Here is a 22381-nt window from a genome sequence, read left to right on the forward strand (position 1 = left end):
AAATTTTGTTAATGTTATTTTGTTTATTTGAGTGTTGTTGTAAAACGTATAACAAAAAAAAAATTAAATTTATAAAATTATATATGAGTTATTAAAATTTCTTTGATAAATGGCAAACAAAAAAAAATTAATTTTTAAACTTAATTTAAAAAAAAACATATACAGTCATATCGATAATTTTTTTATATTATTTTGCCTTAGGCCTATACTTAATATTGGCAAAGTTTGGTCTGCTTCTGTTTGCGATTACCAGAGATATTCACATTTATGTGCTACGAGTCAAGTACTCAAAATAATTAATTTTTTGAGAAACATCTTCAAGGGGATCACAAAAATGAAAAAATCGATGTTTTTAATAATTTTTAGCCATACACAAGTAACAAAAAGCTGTTTATGTAATTAAAAATATTTTAAATATTGTTTTCAACAAGAAAAAAATTATATTTTTCTGCATACTAAATTTTTAATGTAATTACTTGACCCGGCCCACAGTGGATCGAAACTATGAAAAAGTGGTCATGGGACTGTAACTTCTGATCTAATGAACGGATCCTAAAACGGTTTTCGCTATATTGCTTCTTGAAAATCGCAGAATTGAATCCAATAAAAAATCACAAAAAATATTTAGTTCTTTAATTTTTTTTTACTTAAAATAGCTGTTAACATACAAAAACTACTAAATCCTTATTTTACTACACATAAAATTAATATTTTACGTTATTGTCTTATTTATTAAGTAAAAAAAAGCGTTTACATATTTTGTTAACAGTCTTTTAAAATACCGATTATTTGCAAAAAAATTATTATGAATAAAAAATAGCTTAAAAAGGATTATCTTATGTAAATATGTGTTATTTAAAAATGAATTGGTATTATTATGAAAATACCAAAATAAACATAAAAAATATGATAAAATATAGATATTGTCAACTTAATAATGAAATTAATTTAAAAGATAATGATGGATTCATTAAAAAAAAAAACAACAAAAAAGCAAACAAAATACGATATACATACCTACTTATACACTAAAATTATTTATCAAAAAATCATTAAGCTATGTACAGCTAAATATGAAAGACAAGTAGCTAAAATTGCAAATTAAAATGTACAATGTACATAAGAGCGACCAACGAATGATCAAATGAACGAACAAATGAAATTGTACATATTTTTAGAACAAATTTCTTAACAAAAAACTGGAGTTTAAATTTTTCAAAAAACCAAAAAAAAAAAAAAAAAAAACACATTTTATTTTCTTAAATAAGAAACAATTCCGAGAACAAATTGTTTTGTAAGACAAATTTTATTTCGAAGCCATAACATTATTTTAAGCTAACCTAGTACGCTGCTGAAGCGAAAAGCCTCCAAAGTCAGCAACGAAAGTCAAAATTAAATAATGTCAATAAATTAAAACTTGAAAATAATTTTGAAGAAATTAAAATTCACAAAGTGCAAAATTCTTTTGGACCAAGGAATTATTTTACCTGAAAAAACATTATTGAAAACTTTCCAAGTATTTAAGTACAGGTACCTAATAATATCGTTTGTCAATCTCGTGTGCTGTGAAACGAAAAGCATAACAAAATTTTTCGTTGTGCTGTTTTTTTATACAAATTTCCGTTTCGCTTCAGCAGGATACTGGGCTTTAGAAATTGAAATATATATATATTTTTTTTTTTTTAATTTAAATTTTAGTTAGATTGCTACTTTATTATCCAGATTTTGTTAGAAAATACATAAGCATAAAAAATTACAGTTCGTTCATTCGTTGATCACTCTGACAGTGCTTTACTCTTAAAAAAACCTTAAAAATTAATTGTTTTTACTCACTCTTTCTTTATTTTTTGGTCAATCTGCCTTACGTTATGTATTCAGTAGTTACATTCTTGGTTTTAACTACCCCATGTCACTCTAAGCTAGCCAAATAACACCAACCCTCCCCTTTACAGATAGGAAAAAATAAAAAAAATAAATAAAAAAATACTACCTAAATGGTTAAATTTATAAAGATGGTGCTCTAAAAAACGGGGTCGGATTCGGTCGGATCCAAATTTTTTAAAATATTATACACGAACTATTAAGCTTTCATTCTAGACTACTAAGAGAGTGGGCATATGTGAGCATTTTTTTAAAAGCCTTTTCAAAGTTGAAGAGAAATTTTCAAAAAGGGTTATAGAAAAACGTGTTTTAGAATTATTAAGAAATAAAATTTTAAGATTTTTTCTTAAATATATATTTTAGATATCAGTATCTTATCAACAAAATTTATTTCAAGAAGATATCTTAAAAAATGAGCCAGATATAAGAGTATGAAAATTTCTAAGAAAAACATCATTTTTTTTCTTGTGAAATAGTCCCGACTTGAGACTCTGTATCTTGGAAACCAAAACATTTTGATAAAAATAACTTGTGGATTATGAAAGAAGGGACAATTTTCTATGATTAACAAACAAAAAATATGTACAAGAATGAAAAAAAAAATTTCACCCAATGTCCGTAATTTTGTACTAGACGTTCCACTGTGCGGCCACGCTCTACTGTGTAGAATTTACGAAAATGCAAATAAAACGTTATTTCAAAATTTGAAAGCGATTGACAAAAAACTATTCGGGATTTGCTATGAAACGCAAATAAACATTCGATTTTTTTGTATAGAGAAGATAAACAAAACAAGTTGACTTCAACTTAAGATTTCTCAAAGTAGAAAAAAGATATTGAAAAGATTTAAACGGGCTTTAAAAGAAAACATTTAGTTCTTTTAGAAACTGTCACAAATTTATTTAAAATAAATCACCAAGTTTAAGAACATAACCTCAAAAACTGTTAAAAAACGACATTTCAGATTTTCTAACGGGAATATTTCAAACACGTGATATGATAGAATTTTTCTGACTTCGGATTGTGAGCAAAATTAATTTTGCTCACAAGTGGCTTCTTCAATAAATGTTAATTTCGCAATAAAACACAAAAAAAGATATTAAAACTCCAAAAACTTACCTGCAAGTATTTATGATAAACTTTTGTATGGGCTCGACACACTGTGCGACAGCTCAGTTCAACCATCAGCTAAGCTCACTTTCAACTCACTTTCAGCTCAAACCCTAGCTCAAAAGTTAGCTAGCTCAAAATTTGATCTAGCTCAAATTTGAGCTGAGCTTTGAGCTGAGCTTAAATGTGAGCTTTTTGCAACCCTGAGTCAAACCAACCCACCGACAGTTAACGAGAAGAAAACAAAGACACAACTCGAACCGATACTTCGGTGGATGATTTTACAAACTAACACACTGGCCAGACCCAGAAGGGAGAACACGCAGCTCGAACGGATTCCCCAGTGAACGACTTTACAAACCAACCCACTGTACAGTGGGTAACCTCCCATACAAAGTGCGGTCAAAAATATAATGACCATTTTTTTTAATGAAACGCCTGTATTATCATTTTATATGATTTATTATTGCAAAAAAATGCATCAAGTCAGTTTTTAAAATTTTTCGTTATTTTGAAGAAAAATAAAAAAAGTAAAAAAAATTTTTTTTTCTAAATTTAAAAAAAAATTGTTAATGCCGGAAATGGAACCTTACTGTCAGTCGAGCACCTTACCCTTACCCTCTAGTTCAGTCTTTTGTAAAAATAATAGTGCCAAAAAGGAATTTTTTTAGTTTAACGTTGTAATTTTTTTTTCTCCGTGTAACGTCATTTAAACTTGTATTACTCGAAAAGGGGAAAAGGGGAAAAAACGGCGCTGTTATTTCGAAAGGTAGGACAGTATTCTTCATTTGAGAACTAAAATTGTAGAGGGCACTCGAAGTCAAACCAACTAAATCTCCAATTTAATGAAAACTAAGCTAAATAAAAATGATTAAAATTGCTTCGCTAACGAGCCCCATTACAATTAGCCTTAATGTTATTTAACAATATAATCTATGTTTTTAGGAAGTATTAACCTTCTCGTTTAATATCCATAACAATTTAATACTGTTCACAATTTTTTAACACCCGCTATCACTGTCGCAAGTTCACACCTTATAACTGCAGCGATAAGAAAACTGTACCTTTTTTTATATACCGACTTTGAATGGCTATTAAGAAATGAAAAAAGGGGTAACCGTCAAACATTTTTTGGTTTTGGTTCGATGGGAGATTGTAGAACGTTGTTTAATCATTGGATTTAAAAAAACTGACATTTACTTTTTTTTATTTTTGACCTATGGCGGGACCCACTGTGCACTGGCCAGAACGAGAAGGGCAACTCGAAAATCCCCAGTGGTCGATTTTACAAAAACAACAACAAAAAATGCACACAAATAAAGCAAGAAAAAACAAAACAAGAATAAACCAATTTTAATTAAATTCACAATCGCTCTCTCTTTTTCCTCGCAAAGAAAAATCAACATTTAAAAAAAAATCAACAAAAATAATATGTAAACAAAAACACACAAAAAAAAACGTTGGCGGCGGCGCGACACGGCTTTAAAATAAAAAAAAAAATTTATGGGAGAAGGGCAAAAAAAAATAAACTACTAAATCGTAGGTTCTCAGTGAATATATATTATAAAAAAAATAATAAAACTACTCACTATTAATTTTGGCAATTGTTTTACAAAACAATTCAGCTTATAATAATTTATTGATAATAATAAAATCAAAAACAAACAAAACCACTTCACTAAACCGGGTATGGTTTGTTTCGCTTTTCTTATTTCGGTTTTTGGTTGTTTCGTCTTAGTCGATTCGCTATTTTATTGTTTCGTATTTTCGTTGTTTAGTTTTTTTATTTATTTCGTTTTTCTTTATTTCGACAAAACTTATATTCCGTTTTCTTATGACTTCGTTTTTAGTTTATTTTATTATTGATTACTTCGTTTTTTCATTATTTCGTTTTGGAATTAAGTCGAATTAAGTTCACTTGGACTTTAATTATTTCGCCACCATTTGTTTCGCCCATTTTTTTGTGGATGTTAATAGCCTAAGGGCGTTATTAACATCCACAAAAAAATGGCGAAACAAATGGTGGCGAACAATTCGCGTCATTTCGAGTGTCTGTTAATTTTAAAAATGCCCAAAAAAGAAAAAAAAAAAACGAATTCGTTACAATTTAAGGTAACAGATCTCTTAAATTATAACGATTTGCTTATCTTTAATCCAAAAGTCTTCAAAACCCAAAACAATCCACAAAACTGAAGACGGAATGACCAGATGCCGAAATAAACTAAAAGCGGAATGAACCTTGTCGAAACAACTCATTGGACTTGTAATAAAAATGCGAAATAAATAAAAATCAAGAAGACACAAGGCGAAGTTATAGTTGGGCGAAGTGATCGAAATACGAAGTAAACGAAAACCCAAATAAAGGATGGCGAACTAATAAAAAAAAATTGTGTCAAAAACGAAATAACAGAAATCGAAGTAAAAAAGGCGAAACAATAGGCACCCCACTAAACCACACCTCACTCCTCACCGTGTGGAAAAAGTGGAGTATATCGCGAAAAATCAGAGCGTTGCGTTGGAGTAGATTATTTTTTCCCTCAAAAGTGGAGCAAATTTGCTCCGATCGGAGCAGTGTTTGAACCCTGGGTGCATCCATCTTCTTCTCCATAAACAAAAAATAGCAAGACTGGAAACTTTCGTACGTCTTTCCCCCCAAAACCCTTTTGTGTACAGTGCTGTCTGTGAATATATGTGAAAGCCACCACGTTGGTAAATGACGTTAACACGCACACATTTATAGATTCACTACATTCACCACACATCGGACACGAACACAACGATAGGTTCACGACATTCACCACACCTCGCAGCTTGTAGGCAAACGTCAGTTGACCGCCGAGTTTCCAGTCTTGGTATATTTTATTTATGTTCTTCTCTCTCACTTTCTTTCGCGGTATTTATCAGACAAACAAAAAAAAAACAAAGCCAGAAAAAGGATAGGTATCACGCTGCAGACGATCAACAGCTCTTTTCAGTTTTCACTGGATTCTCGCAGATCATGAGTGCGCCAAGTGAATTTGAAGAAAAATTAAAATGAGAGATAAGAAAAAGGGCAAGGGACATTTATATACTGTTGGTTGAGAACTAGACATAACCCCTTAATTAAGAAACTAAGCACCATTGGACTTAACGATCGCTTTATTTTATGGATTTCTTCGTATCTCAAAAATAGATTATAAAGTATTGTATTTAAAAATGAATGTTCCCAATGGTTTAAAGTTAATTCGGCTGTACCACAAGGTAGCCACCTTGGTCCTGTATTGTTTGTCTTATTTATTAATGATCTTCCTTTTGTTTTAAGTAACTCTATGGCTTTAATTTATGCCGATGACGTGAAAATATTTCGATGTCCTGTCATATACTTATTTGTTGAACACGTCTCAATTAGTCTATCAAATTTCTCTGACCTCTGTGTGGTGTTGGATTCATAATATTCATTCACTAACCATTACAATTATATTGGTTTCATTAAAAGATTTGCTCGTGACTTTCGTGATCCTTATGTGCTTAAAATTCTGTATGTTTCATTTGTTAGTTCTACTCTTGAATACGGTTGTATTGTATGGGCCCCATACGCGGTTCATGTGTCATGTCAACAGAATAGAATGTGTTCACAGAAGATTTTTGAGATTTTGTTTACGTTTTCTTCCCTGGTCTTGTAGGATTGATTTGCCACCATATTCACATAAACTTCAAGTAATAAATGAGTGAATCATTGAGTGATTCCAATCGAAAACGACATTAATGTAGTTGAAATTGTTTTTGAAAAATATTGTTCAATAAAACCAACTGTACCTACTGGATCTACTCTTTAAATGTATTCAACTTGTGTTAGCGACTTTTTTTCAAATAACGACTTTTTCGGCAAATAAGCGACTTTTTTTCAATTTTTCAGATTAGCGACCTTTTTTTCTGAAAGCAACTTTCTTTTAGCGACCTTTCAAAAATATTCAACGGTAACGCTGATGAAAGGTAAAATAATAAGCTTTCACATGATATAAAATATTTTATAGGTTATCATTAAAAAAATTGATTCAATAAGGTGAGAAGATAAAATTATATGTTATTTTTGCTTTTTTTTATGAAATCTGAATAAATATTTTGAGCTGAAATAATAAGCTTTCTGATGGTATAAAAATGGATTTTTGGGTGATGGAAATGATTGTTTTTAATAAATTATTTTAATACTTTTTGCGCATTGTAAAAATTTAAAATTTGCCTTTTAATGGAATAATTGTTTTTGTAAGCTTTTTAAATAAAATACCAATATCGCAAGTAAAAATTAATATAATGAGAAATGAAAAAGGGTAATTTTGTTTAGCTTTTTCTTGTAAATTATGATTGTTTGAAATGAATAAACGCTTCAATTGACTCATTTTAACCCTAGTTTACGGCACACAAAATAATGCAATAACCCCAAAGCTTTTATGCACCTCTAATTGTTCATTATCAACAATTTGATGCATTGTCTCTTTCTGTTATTGATTAAGGTAACAGTTGCGGTGTCTTTTTTATGATAACACGTGTTTGGTTTTGCCAAAATATACCTAATAAAAATTGTTGAAAATAGTCCATTTAAAGTCTTGGGGTTTGCATAAACCCCAAGTTTGGTTTGTGACTTTTTTTCAGAAAAAAATTCCAGAAAATTATATAAAACCGCTTTTATGGAAAAAAGACAAAAAACGTAAACAAAAATTAATTTCGTTCACTGAGTTTTCATCCCAGGTCGAAAAAAACGATTTAGAAAAAAGTTATAACCATTTCGCAATAACCCAAATCCGTAAACTAATTTTAAACAAAAGCACACAACCTGTTTTCTTACTACTTTATCACGTAAAATCATCATCCGTAAACCGGCTTTACAGACAACCACTTTTTTTTTTAATTAACGCGCATATCAAGGGGTTATGAATACCCTTAGATTGTTATAAAAACACAATGCGAGCTTTTAGGAAAAGAGGAGAGGATTTAGTAGGAGACATCGATGTACATTGACTTTAAACCCTTGTAGATTGTAATGCGGAGGAAAGACAGAGCCAGATAAAGCATTCCACATACGAGTTGAACGGCTAAAATATGAGTCTCTATACTTAACTGTACGGCCGAAGTTGGTTCCAGGTAGAATTTATGGGCATTCCTAGCGAGGTGTGTATTGCGGTTAAAATTCTTTAGGGGAGGAATGCAACTAGCTACTTCACTAGAGCACTGATTATAAAAAAAGCGATAAAAGAGTGAATGTCAGGTTACATTACGACGATGTTCAAGAGAATCTATTGATTCAGTAATTGCTCCATCGCCAATCAGTTTTAATGCTCTGTGTTGTACCCTATCTAGTAGGCGCAAAGATGTTTGGGAAGCACCTGACCAACTGTGTGAATTATGCTCTAGTTTAGGTAGGACGTAGGTTTTATAAATGAAGGCCAAGTCTGAAGGTGTGAAGAATTTCCCGCATCTTTTAAGAAAACCTAAGCATTTAACACCATTTTTGGCAACTTGAAATATGTGGTCGTTCCAACGTATGTAGATCATCATTAACACACGTACCTTTACCTAGTACTGATAGCTTTTCGGTTTCATTGATGCAGGTACACCATGGATAGTGGCAAAGGCGGTACATTGAATTTCAACGACAAAAGACAGCATTGGGTTTTCGAAGCATTGTATTCTAATCGGTTTTCGTATCCCCATTTTACAATACTGTCGAGATCAGAATTCAATGAACTAATCATACGCAACCGTTCACGCTCTATATCCGAGGAGCAGGGACGTGAAGTAGGAAATGAATATGAGAAGCTAAGGGTTGAGTAGTCGGCGAAACAATTCACTGGATTAGTAGTTTTTGATAAGAGATCATTTATGAATATAAAAAAAAGAGTCGGAGACAAAACGGAACCCTGGGGCACACCAGCATTTATGTAGTGAATGTCAGATTTATAACCATCCAACACAACTTGTGTTGAACGATTAGATTGGAAAGAATTGACGTTAGTGCAACTGGCCGGTAATTGGATGGGGAGAACGATTCGGCTTTTTTGGGAACAGGTTGGACATACGCAGTTTTCCAACTGCTCAGAAAAAGTCCAGTTGAATGGGATAGATGGAAAATTTTGCGAAGTGGCTTTGCCAAAGTAGAAGAAAACCTCTTCAGAATAATGGCGGGGATACCATCTGGACCAGCGGATTTTGTGTATATTGAGATCGTTTAAGACTCTCGCTACCGAGCGAGTGCGAAAAAATATGTTTTGCTTCATGGTAAAGTTTACACTCTCAAGCTCGGGAGGAGCCAGGTTGCTATTTGAAAGCGTAGAATTCGCAGCAAATTGTGCTGCCAGCAATTTGGCTTTGTCGAAAGAACTGACAGTTGCAATGCCGTTGAAGAAAAGCGTTGGGATCGAAGATGTAGTTGAGTCCTTGATGTTTTTGACAAAAGACTAAACATTTTTGCTACCTTTTGGACATGACATTATTTTTTGTCGAATTTGCCTATCATGTAAAAACTTAGTCTTCCGAATGTGGGCGTTACAGATATTTTTGGCCTGTTTGAACTTTAATTGTTTTTCTACTGTAGGGTCATTTTTATATTTCCGAAAACATTCTTTTCTCATCCTTATCACCTCTTAACAGCTCGAATCGAACCACGAATTTTCTTTGGGGGTGATACTCTTAATTCTGTGAGGAATATAATTTTTCATGCCGTTAAGAATAACGTTAGATATCATATCAGCTGATGCATCAACGTTAACCTCGAGAAAGCACAATGACCAATTAAAATTTCGAAAGAAATTGTTCAGGCCATCCCAATTGGCTCTCTCATATTGCCAAACAGTTCGCTTAGGGATTTTTACTTTTCTTATAACGGCGGAATACGCAAAATCTACCGATATGACACAATGTTCCGATGTGCCTAGAAGAGAAGATAATTTTACCCTTTTTTTAGGGATGAGAATAAAAGAACAGATCAAGAGTGCTAGCAGCATGACCTGAAATATCTGGAATCCGAGTCGCTCGTCAACAAGCTGAGTTAAAAGATTTAACTCAGCGAAGATTTATACATAATCTCATAATCTTCCTTCGGGTGTTGTCTGGCCAGAATGTCGAAGCCAACCCGAATTGTGGACATTGAAATCGCCCGCAATTGCGATCTCAGTGTGAGGGTTTTGGGAAACAATTCTTAATATAGAGTCTGAAAGTCCATCTTACTCACTGTAGGTTGATTAACAATCTAAATTGGGGCTTCTATATATGAAACAATAGTGGATGGATTGCTTTTGAACAATAAATTTTATCCACTTTTTAAATAAAAACTATTAACTTTTAACGAAGAAAAAAATAACAAAAATAATAAAAAAATTATTAAAATTATTTTTATTTTAAGTGGAGTGATTGAATACAATTCAATATAAGTTGGAGTTGAGGTCACTTGAACTTATATTGTATTAACTTTTATATTATTTTTATTTCGTCATCTTGGTCACCTGAAAATGCCAAAAATGTTGATACCAATTTTTAATTTCTGCATTTTAGGCGTTTGTTGATTTTTGAAAAAAAAAACGCGCTTGATATTAATAATCGCAAGTGGCGAAACGCGAAACACACTGATTCCTACAACAAAAATATTTTAGAAACAGAGAATAATTCATATTAACGTTTGTTTTTGTTTTAGTTTATAGAACATTTTTGTTTTATTTTCAATTTTGGTCTAATTAAAGTATTTTTACTTAAAAGAATCTTCTCCGAAAATCGTTGTCTTCCCATTGAGAAAAATGATCCGGCCTTTTTCTAACAACTCTTTGTTTTCTTGATACTGCAGGAAGCAAATCGATAAGAATTTCTCAACAAAATATTTTTCTTTTCTAATGAAAAACAACATTATAAGGGTATTTTTATTTTTTTTTGAAAGCCATTTATTCTTAGGAATAACTCCTTATTTGACTGTGAAACGAACGGATAACATTTATTCCTAAGAATAAGTGCTATCTGACTGTTTACCTGGCGATTGAAAAATTTGCCCTTTATAAAACTATAATAATATATGAGGGGAAAATAAAAATACAAATAGGCATGCAATAACTTTTTTATTTTTTTTTTTCAATTTCCCTTATTTAGGGCCTTAACTTTTGATCTAAGGTATGTCTCCTCTGAAAACACCACTTTGAGAAATAACGGACAACCATACTATACAAATAAACTGACATGAACCTACACGAACACATTCCACAAATAAAATTCCCTTGATTATTGGATTTCATAACCATTTTTTGACTTAGAGGCGGGATATAGCAACAAAGTCAATATCAATTAGATAGGCTATACTTTACTTACCGATAGGAAATCATTTAAGAAATTGTTTTCAAAAAAAAAATTTATTCAGCAAATATTTTTTATTAAACACCTATGAATTTTTGTGTTTAACTGCTTATTTGGATCAGAAAAAAAAAGGAATTAATTTTAAACAAAGCGGTTGTTCAATTGAAAATATTATTTGCAAAAACAAATTTTTTCAGTAGGTAATATTCTACATATCTATTAGTGTGGCATTTGTTCTTTTATCTTATATAATACCGCTGGTTGTCGATTTAAAAATGTTTCTTCATCCGTTTTAATGATCGCTATAACCTGCCTTGAATCCCATAATCGGAAATCCTGCTTTTTGAACTTGAGATATATTATAATATATTGTGGAAAATCATCATATATGATTTTAGGGTATTTTTGATGTTGAATCTAAAGACACAAAAATAAAGAAAAATTATAGCCAATTAAAAACAAGGGTGCTTGTTTTTTGACCTCACCAAATAGAATATAACCGAGACCCATGTGAAATTCGGATGAAGGTTTAAGATAAAGCAGGGACAAAGAATTCATAAAGTTCTTAAAAATACTTTTGGTGAAAGGGTGTTTTTTTGATGGCATGAGTTGTGTGTGAGGAAGGTATCGTAGCAGCTGACATACATTTTAATAATTTTTTAAATTTGGTAAAATAGTTTCTTTTCGTATAAGAGTTAAGAATCTAAAAAGTCTACAAAATTATCTTGAGTAAAATGTTTTTTTTAAAGAAATGATGAATTCAGAATTTGTACCAGAAAATCTGGGACAAAATTGTTACCAAATTGGTTAAAATGTATCATTTAAAACAGAAACCAACAACACAAGCAGTCTATACAAATATTTTAGGTGAAAGCGTGTTCTTTTTTTGGGAAATAGGGAAAATCCACGATAAGTCCGATAATATCAATGTTATAAAAGTTACTCTTACGAAATTTATTAAAAATGTTGTCTCTCGCATGGGAAAAAGGATTAAATAAGTCCAGTAAAATCTGTATTTAGTCCCAAAAAACCAATGATTCTTTCTCAACCCATCAAAAAAACACACTTTCTCCAAAAATATTTTTAACCCTTTGGGTACCAACGTTACTCTCATGTAACATATCTTTAAAAAATCGTAAACAATATTCCATCAAATAATTTTTTAGGTTTCGATGGCTTAATTGGAAGATAATAATGCCTAGTTACTGGATTAGTACAAAAAATTAGTCAAATATCATACATACTTTTAATTTTTTTTTATCAAAAAAGGGACTGAAATCCATACTTTTTTTTTTGCAAAAAAAAATTTTTTAAATATGGTCATAATTTTGAAAAAATATATAAAAAATGTCAATCCAAAAAGTGTTTTGTGTTTTGGCTTAGAAGAAGTAGCATACATAATTGTTCTATAAAAAGTAATTTTCTCAGTTGTCCTACTTTTTTTGGTGGTCATAGGCAGTGCATGTTACTAACATGTAATATTTTGGAAAATAAATTTTTGCTATTCATATTTCTGATGATGATGTTTTTGACACGAAAATACTGAAAAAACATTTTTTAATATTGATTTTCATACCTTGGGTTCGAAAGGGTTAAGAACTTTGTTTCTGCTTTATTTTAAACCTTCATCCCGAATTTGATCAGTGTAGCATGTTTTTCACATGGGTTTCGGTTATATTTTACACAGAGAAAACAAACCACATAAAATTAAGCGGATCGCACCTTAACCCCTTGTAACCCAACATCGTAAATTTTAAAATTAATAAAGTCAATCGAAAGGGCTTTAGCTATAATAAAACACGTATTTTTTAAAAATTCAATAAATTCATTAGGGTCAATGTGGGTAAATGTAAACAGGGGTAAATGAAAACATGGCTCATAACAAGCTTCAGTTAAATCTCTTTGATGCATACATAAGTACAAATCGCGGACGCATGTATCCTTTAACTTATACGTCAAGCTCATTGCTGTCAAGAGAGAATTCATTCGACGAGCGTATTTTCCGTGAAAGATAATTTTTTAAAGTGCCATACAAGTCGTAAGTCTTTCAGAAAAATTAAATATTTTTGCAGATTCAATTAAGTCAGTATAATTTGCAAATACTTTTTTGTTTTTAATTTTGATGTAGATTCTATGTGATACAAGCAAATTTTAAAATACAGGACATTTATTTCGATTTGCATGTGTTTACATTTACCCCAGAATATTTTTCATAATGGGTAAATGTAAACAACGTATTCTGGGGGTAAATATAAACATATATTTTTGCTGAAATTATTGGTTTTAATAAAAATAACGTATTTTAAGTCAATTACTATTGCTAAAGTGCCGCGGAGTCACATTTTAAAGTAGCCAACACCATCATTTTCAGTATATAAAGAATCAAAGGAAGAAAACAAAAACTTTTATTGGAATTTGAAAAAGTTTTTGTCAAATACCTCCTTGAACGTTTTTCAAGTTGTTATCTATATGATAAAGAGGAAATTCTAAATTTTAAATTTTAAATCTCATGTCCGCGAGTACTAATTTTCTTGGTTTGAAGATAAGGTGCAGGTTTGAAAAAATTGAAAAACTACTCTTCAGATAATTGTGTCAGATCAACATGAATAAGGTGCATTACTTTTCAGGGATGGTCATATTGATTTGTTTGTGGATTTTGTTGGAATCAGCGTTAGAAAATACCTTGAAATGATATGGGTTATGTTTGTATACATTAAAGAATCTAAAGTTTTCCTATTATTTTTTTTAAATCTGCACCTAACTTAGTTTAACCTGGAAAATTAGAACTTGCGGACACGAGATTTTTTTAGATTTTTGACATAAATTATAGAATATCCAAACAAACATAGAAACCAAAAAATTAGCCTATGAGCACTAATTCCAAGATTGTACCTGGATGTTTTTTAGTGCACATCCCAAAATTTCCTCTTTTCTCAAAAAATACCATTTTGTCATAGATATGAATGTTTTTTGCATTGCATTGTTTTGATTCTGAATGATAATGTATCTTAAAACCTTCATGCTAAATTTGGTTCCGCTACCATACCTTTTAAGGGTTTTTCGGTAGTAAGTTAGCAACTGTTATAATAATATGGGTTGAAAGATGAAAAACAGGTATAACTGTTTCCAGAGACGTCAGATTGTCTTGATTTTAGATTTTTTTGGAATCAGCATTAAAAAATACCTTGAAAGCATGTATTATATGTGTATATAATACCATAGCCTATTTTTGCTAATTTTGAAAATCTCCATTTCGCGATTTGACCTCGAAATCGCGACAAGCGGACATGAGATTTTTCTAGACTTTTGAGATATGTTATAGAATGGCAAAAGGAAGATATTGAGCAGTAAAAAAAAAAGTTTAAATAATTTATTTTTGTATATAAATGCAAAAATTCAAACAAAAAGCTATCTAATATTTATTTTTAGGCGCATTCCTAAAATCCAAAAATAAAACCCTGTTAGTTTATGCACGAAAAATATTTTTTCTGAATTTCGTAGTTTTTATATAAATTTGCTTGTTTTCCAAAAAAGCCGAACTTTCAACATTAACTGCCAATTAAAAACTATTGGGCTATTTATTAGAAATATGGCGCATTATTTCGATAAAGCAATCCTTAAAGATTGTGTAAGAAGCTTTAAAAGAATAAAAATATGTTTTTTACATCTTTTGGGCGATCTTTTTCGGTTTGTTACAGAAATGTCACATGGGGCTACAAGGGGTTAATTTATGAGGATTTCTGCATGGTTTTTTGCTAAGATGACTTTCACCTTAAATTAAGGTGACATCACCTTGTTAAGGTGACATCACCTTAAATTAAGGTGACATCACCTTAAATTAAGGTGACATCACCTTAAGTTAAGGTGACAAGTCACATTAATTTCTTGAATGCGCAAATTAAAAAAAAAAACAAAACTGGCAGCCACCGGGTATCGAACCTACAACTACTGTTGGGTTACTAGGCCAGTGCCTTACCACTGTGCTATCTCACTGTTGGAAATGAGTATGATAAACTGCAAGTAAAGCTAAAGTGTGACTATCTATAATTTTAAAATTTTTATTTTTGGTCGGTTTTTTAAGATGAACATTCAAATTAAAATAAGATGAATTTCACAATAAATTTAACTGAGTTTAAGTGGAATCACCTTATTTTAAGAGGATATCATCTTATTTAAAGGTGCTGAAATTTAATGTGCGCATTATCTTATTTTAAGGTGACACTTTTTTCTCCGTATACCTGTTGAAGTTTTTATAGACTTTTTTTCTGCTTGGTTCTTATCCCAAAAGCAAACTTTTTGCCAAGTTTCATGAGTGTAACAATTTTTTTTATTTGTTGATTTTATGTAGGTACTATTTTACCTATACTAATTGTATATTGAAATTAAAAGCAATTATTTTAGCTACATATATTCGATTAACATTATTTTGAAAACTTCAAAAACAAAAATATTTGACTAATGGCGAATGGCCCACTACTAGCTACAAATGTAACAAATCACAAGTCGAAAGCTTTATGAGGATTGGAATGATTTATGACCGACTTTGAAGGAAATCAAAAGTTGTGATTGGAAAGTTGAAAAAGAGATATATGTAATTTGTTAAAACGCTTAAATGTGTATCGACAACAATGCTGACTGAAGTCAGCCCGTCAACGAACTAAAACCTAAACGAAACTTGTTAGTTGATCGGCAAATCGAAAGACCTACATATAGATCAAAAACTATTCTAATTTCGACTTGCAACAAGACAATTGTGTACTTAATTTGTGCTGTGATAATAGGGTGTGATCCAATAACTGGTGACCCAGTTAGCGAACACGTTCGCAAAAGAAAAAAAACGAGATCTTGCTTAATTTATATTAAACGAAGCGAAGCAATAAATAACGTTCATTTATCGTCAACTATATACGCACGAGAACTAAATATGTGCTAAGAAATATCATATTTTATAACCCACAAGCAGAAGCGACGTCACATTGTCCACCTATATATATGTATATACTTACAAATATACGCACATAGAGCATCAGAGCTGGCGACCATCTATTGATCTACTAACACAAGGTTTTGTGTATGCAAACAGTTAATACTAAAGCAAGGCCCCGCTGTATCAGAAGAAACTTACAACAAATACCTTAACATCGACGGCAGTAAAATCAGAAACGAAAATCTGCTATCATCCGAATATTAAAACTACCGTATTCTAGAAGAAACCCAGCCTGTTACATCGGAAAAAATTTTCGCAACGTGGGATTTTTGTTCATCAAGTCATCATTTGAAATAATATCAGCACTTAACAATTTCTTAATTAAATTTTCAATTTCTTTATTAATTTTTTTTGGCTCATATTATTTTTAACTTTTAAAATGAATCAGCATTTAATAATTTCTAAATTTCATTCTCGCTATTAATTTTTTTGAGTATATTTTTTTCTTTAACTTTCAATTACCATTTTCTTATTTAAAATTTTCTTTAATTTTCTTGTAAAGGTTTTACGATTTGCCGAATCCATTAACAAGCCTTCAATTTCAATATGCCCGAAATGAAAGAGCTAGATGTCCAGTCAAACGGCACACCACCCGTCGGAGGAGGCTCAGGGAACGTTGTGAATACAGTAGAGCACAAAATAAGCGCTTTACATTTCAAAAATCTGCCATTTTGGCCCGATAATCATGATGTGTGGTTTGTTGCATTAGAATGACAGGATAGGTCAGATAACGCGTGATATTTTACATCTTTGGGTTTACTAGACGCGCGTCCGATTAATTATTGTAAAGATGTTATAATGAAGCCACCCGCGAGTTCGCTTTATGAAAATTTTAAACAAACAGTTTTATTTCGTCTATCGGAATCTCATGAAACGCGACTTAATAAACTTTTAAACGACACGTCTTTAAGTGATAAGACACCCAGCGAACTATTTCGTGAAATGCACGCATAAGCAGGAACTCAAATTTCGGAATCGGTTCTAAGAAATCTATGGATACAAAGACTTCCACCGGCTGTACAAGCTGATGTTATAGGAAATGCCGAGACTCTGAGGTAGTAGCAGGTATTGCAGATAGAATTTTAAGCAACACATCCATCCAAACTGGTGTTTCGGTTTTATCTAATGAAACATCAATTGAATCAAATTTTGAAAACAGGCAGAGAGAAATTTCAGAATTAAGGAAGCAAATTAATGATAGGAATCAGCAGGTCCATTTCTCCAAGACGGAGATTTTCGAAACGGCGGCATTACAACTCACACGTGCGCTTATTTTCTCCGATTTGTTGGTACCACCGAAATTGGTGTAATAACGCAAGATAATTTAGGTACTCAACCTTGTAGGCTTAGGCGTTAAGGGCACAAAGTAACGGAAATTTAGTTTTCTCAATCGATTGCGACTTGCGATTCAGGCTTAATTCAAAACTCTCGCCTTTTCATCCGTGACCCCTCCGGCCAATTCCGTTTTCTGATAGATTCCGGAGCAGACATCTTCGTGCTTCCGATTTCTTCTGCTTTTCCGAGACCCAAACCTAGTGGACGATTATTATATGCAGCAAATGGTTCTCCAGTTCGAATTTTCGGACGCTAGAAAATAACCATCGACTTAGGGTTTTATCGCAAGTTTACTTGGATATTCATATATGCAGATGTATGTAGATAAACCGATAATCGGAGCTGACTTTCTAAAAGCCTTTGGTCTTTTAGCCGACATTAGAAATAAACGTTTATTGGACCTCCATAACCAAAAATCAAAAGGTAAAGAGTACAAGGCCCTCGTGTGAATTGACCCTTTTAAATAAAGACGCGACAGCCAAGAAGTTATAAATCTCATTAAAAACTACAATATTATATCCAACGGTAACATATTCGTGTGACCAGCACAGCAAGAAGTAACACACCAAATAGAAACAGGTGTCACTAAGCCACTAGCAGGTAAACCACGTCGACTATCTCCCGATATGTTAGAAATAGCTAAAAAGAGTTCAATTTTTTAATTCAAGTTATATGCCGGCCAGCAGCAATCCTTGGGCTTCACCATTACATCTGGTTAAGAAAAAAAATGGAGAGTGGAGACCTTGTGGGGACTACCGTCGGCTTAATGCTTCCACAGTGCCTGACAATTATACTACCCCACCAATTCAAGATTTTGCAAACGATCTTTTCCGTTTTTTATTTAGTTCGAGCCTATCACCAAATACCCGTCCATCCGAATGACATTCCAAAAACGGCAATCTGAACTCCTTTTGGTCTATTTGAGTTTTCAATGATGACCTTCGGACTGAGGAATGCCGCACAAACTTTCCAACAGTTCACCGATTTAGTCTTAAGGGACTTACCATTTTGCTTTCCGTACATCGAAGACATACTCATTGCTTCAGAAAATTTTTCTGAGCACTTAGAACACCTTAAAATTGTTATTTGCCAGGCACGGTTTAGCTATCAATACGGACAAGTGCAAATTTGCTCAAACCACGATAAAATTTCTAGGCCATTCGGTATCGGCTCAGGGCATTGAATCATTCCCCGAGAAGGTTAGAGCCACAAAAAAATGTAAGCGCCCAATAAATGTCCAAGAAGTTCGCCGTTTTTTGGAAATGCTTTATTTTTATAGGAGGTTTATACCAGCAGCAGCCGTATCAAAATTTTTGGCTCACAAAGTTTCTCAAAGGGCGAAAAAAGAAAAGCGATAAATCAATTATTATCTGGGATACTGAACCAAATGAATCTTTTCAAAAATGCAAAGACGAACTTTGAAACGCAACTCTTCTAGCTTTTCCAGCAAGTAGTAAGCAAATATCACTCTACGTGGACGGTTCAGATGTAGCTGTAGGCGGCGTATTAAAGCAAATGGATATTCAAGGATGGCAACCCTTTTCCTTTTATTCAGCAAAGCTAAATGATAGTCAAAAGAAATGCAGTGCTTATGACAGGGAGTTGCTAGCGGCATATTTAGCTATCAACTATTTTCGTTGCCTTTTAGAAGGCAGAAACTTCCGTATCCTTACGGACCACAAACCACTCACATATGCTTTAAGGCAGAAATCAGACAAAGCATTTCCTAGGCAAACAGTCACTTGAGCTACGAAAAGTTTCTATCCCAAACTCGTCATCCACTCTGATTTGTGACACATCGATCAACAAATTAAGACTTTTCATAACATCTTTTGGTAGAGATGTTTTCAATAGTATTCATAACTTGGCACATCCTGGTACTACTTTCACGGTCAAAATGATAGCTAACAATATGTTTGGCCCTCAATGAACAAATGTGTAGAGAATGGGCACGTTCCTATTCAGGTTGTCAAAAATCGAAAATCTCAAGACATGTAAAAACCTCTCTCGGACATTTTGAACCCGTCTAAAAACATTTTGATGATATTCATATCGATATAGTCAGTCGGACCACTACTCGCATCTTAAGATTTTTGTTGCCTCCTTACCATCATCGATAGATACACTCGTTGGACAGAGGCAATTCCTTTGCGTGACATTAACGTTGAAACAGTAGCAACCGCGTTATTTAAGGAATGGTTTGGTCGTTATGGCATACCTACCTCAGTAGTAACCGATCAAGGAGCGCAATTCGAATCGCAGTTTTTAACGAGGTATGCAAGAAATTAGAGATTAAGGATTAAACAAAATCGAACTACAGCTTATAACCCGAAAGCCAATGGTCTATTTGAAAGATGGCACCGAACACTTAAAGCCTCTCTCAAATGTCACAATGATCCACAAAGAGTCTTCCATTTGTTCTACTAGGCCTGCGGTCGGCTTACCGGGAAGATTTCAAAGCAAGTTCTGCAGAGCTCACATTTGGTAAAACAATACGTTTACCCTCAGATTTTTTCGTATCCGAAAAAACCTCAGTACACCAGTTTCGCCAGACAATTGAATCAAGATTTTAAAAGAATACAGCCAAGTTCACCTACTCGCAAACGCCAAGAAAAAACTTTTATTTTCAAAGAACTCGAAACTTGCACGCACTTGTTTGTCCGGGTAGACAAAATCCGAAAACCTTTAAAGCGACCTTTTGACGGCCAATTTGAAATAATACCGCGAAATAATAAAACGCTTAAGCAGCTGATTAACGGTATTAAACATACAATAAACATCGACCATTTACAGCCTTATTTCGGTTTAAATTTAAAAATACATGAAAAAACCCTGCAATACAAATACCACCTGTTACCAAATCCAAGAAAAAAGTATCTTTTGCAACAAACCACACCTCAGACCAACCGGAAATAAGAAGCAGAAGAGGACTCCTCATCGAACGCCCTCTAAGATGTCGTTGAATCGAGTTCTCTGAGATTCAACTGCCGGGGAAGTGCTGTAGCGGCAACAATGCTGGCTGAACTCAGCCACTCAACGAACTAAAATTTAAACGAAACTTGTTAGAAGGTCGGCAGATCGAAAGACCTACATATAGATTAAAAACCATTCTAATTTCGACTTGCAAAAATGTACCTTGCTCTATTTATTGATACTTGTTGAAAAATTTATTAAACAAAATAAAGTTAAATTTAATATATCGTCGCTGTTAAAGAAAATTTATTAAACAAAATGAAGTTAAATTTAATATATCATCGCTGTTAAAGAAAACCCGCATAACTCAAAAATCTTAATTCTTCAGAAAAGTTGTTTTAAATTTTCAAGGTTAGGTATCAATTTTCCATACTGGGGTTGGGGTCGAAATTCTGTATGGGCCAAAATTCGGATTCCAAAATTCTGTATTCCGAAATTCTGTATTTTAAAATTCTGCAAATTCAAAATTCTGTAAATTCAAAATTCTGTATTCTAAAATTCTGTAAATACAAAATTCTGGATTTCAAAATTCTGGATTTCAAAATTCTGTATTCCAAAATTCTGTATTCCAAAATTCTGTAAATGATAAAAGAAAAATTGTTTTGATAATGAAAAAGTGCGCACTTTTTTCAAGAAAAATTGTTTTGATAATGAAAAAAGTGCGCACTTTTTTCATTATCAAAACAATTTTTCTTTTATTATCTACAGAATTTTGGAGTACTAAATTTTGTCCAATTTTTTCGAAAAAGTGGAATTTTTTGAAAAAAAAGCTTATTCAAGTTAGTAGAACAGTAGAACATGAATTTGTATGGAAAATGAAGTGCGCACTTTTTTCATTATCAAAACAATTTTTCTTTTATCATCTACAGAATTTTGGAGTACTGAATTTTGTCCAATTTTTTCGAAAAAGTGGAATTTTTTGAAAAAAAAGCTAATTCAAGTTAGTAGAACAGTAGAACATGAATTTGTATGGAAAATGACAATATTTTTTTTTAATGGAAAATCTCGGAAATTTTTTCGAAAATTGGGTACTTAACTCAAATTAGTTAAGCACTAAATTATTCAATTTTTCGAAAATCACAGATAAAAAATTATTTTTGAAAAAAAAAATTTTTTTTTGAGTTTTTGTTTCTCACCTTAATATTATACCAAACCCGAATTTTTAACTAACAGTTTAAGGCATTTTCTGGTAATTCCTCTGCTAACTTTAAATCGAGTTAGCAGAACATTAAGTTTTTTCAAAAGTAGGGGAGCACTTGATATAATTTTGGGGTACTTGCTCTGCTTACTTCAGGGAAAAGTTTTAATGTAGAGATTTAGAATTACAGAATTTTTAAAAGCAGAATAATGAATTTGCAGAATTTTGAAAAACCGAATTTTGGTTTTACAGAATTTTGAAATACAGAATAATAGAAAAGCAGAAAAATGGAATACAGAATTATGTTCATACAGAATTTTTTCTTCAGATACAGAATTTTGGTCATACAGAATTTTGGTCATACAGAATTTTGGAATACAGAATAACGACGCGTTCCCTCCATACTGATTTCATAAACTGAAGAAAAAGAATCAGCTGTGTGATAGGATGCAAGTCCTTTAAATTTATACTGAGTTTACAGAAATTATGAATGTGTAGTTTCCAGTATATTGGCATTAATAACTAAAAAAACTGAATTTTTAAGTTATATCGGTTTTCTATAAAAGCGACGATTCATATGTATTTCATATAACTGACAATTGTGTGCTTAATTTGAGGTGTGATAACATACTGTGATCCTATAAATGTAC

The 22381-nt window shown here is 32.1% G+C and overlaps 1 long non-coding RNA gene across 1 annotated transcript; it reads left to right on the plus strand.

Annotated features, from left to right (window-relative positions):
- The first annotated feature begins 930 nt into the window (after window positions 1-930).
- LOC129905208 (uncharacterized) lies at window positions 931-21167 on the plus strand. The gene is made up of 3 exons (XR_008770561.1): window positions 931-16718; window positions 16788-18220; window positions 18289-21167. It is a non-coding gene; the product is annotated as an uncharacterized LOC129905208 (long non-coding RNA).
- Window positions 21168-22381: the final 1214 nt, after the last annotated feature.

The sequence above is a fragment of the Episyrphus balteatus genome, chromosome 1, assembly GCF_945859705.1.
Source record: "Episyrphus balteatus chromosome 1, idEpiBalt1.1, whole genome shotgun sequence".
NCBI lineage: Eukaryota > Metazoa > Arthropoda > Insecta > Diptera > Syrphidae > Episyrphus > Episyrphus balteatus.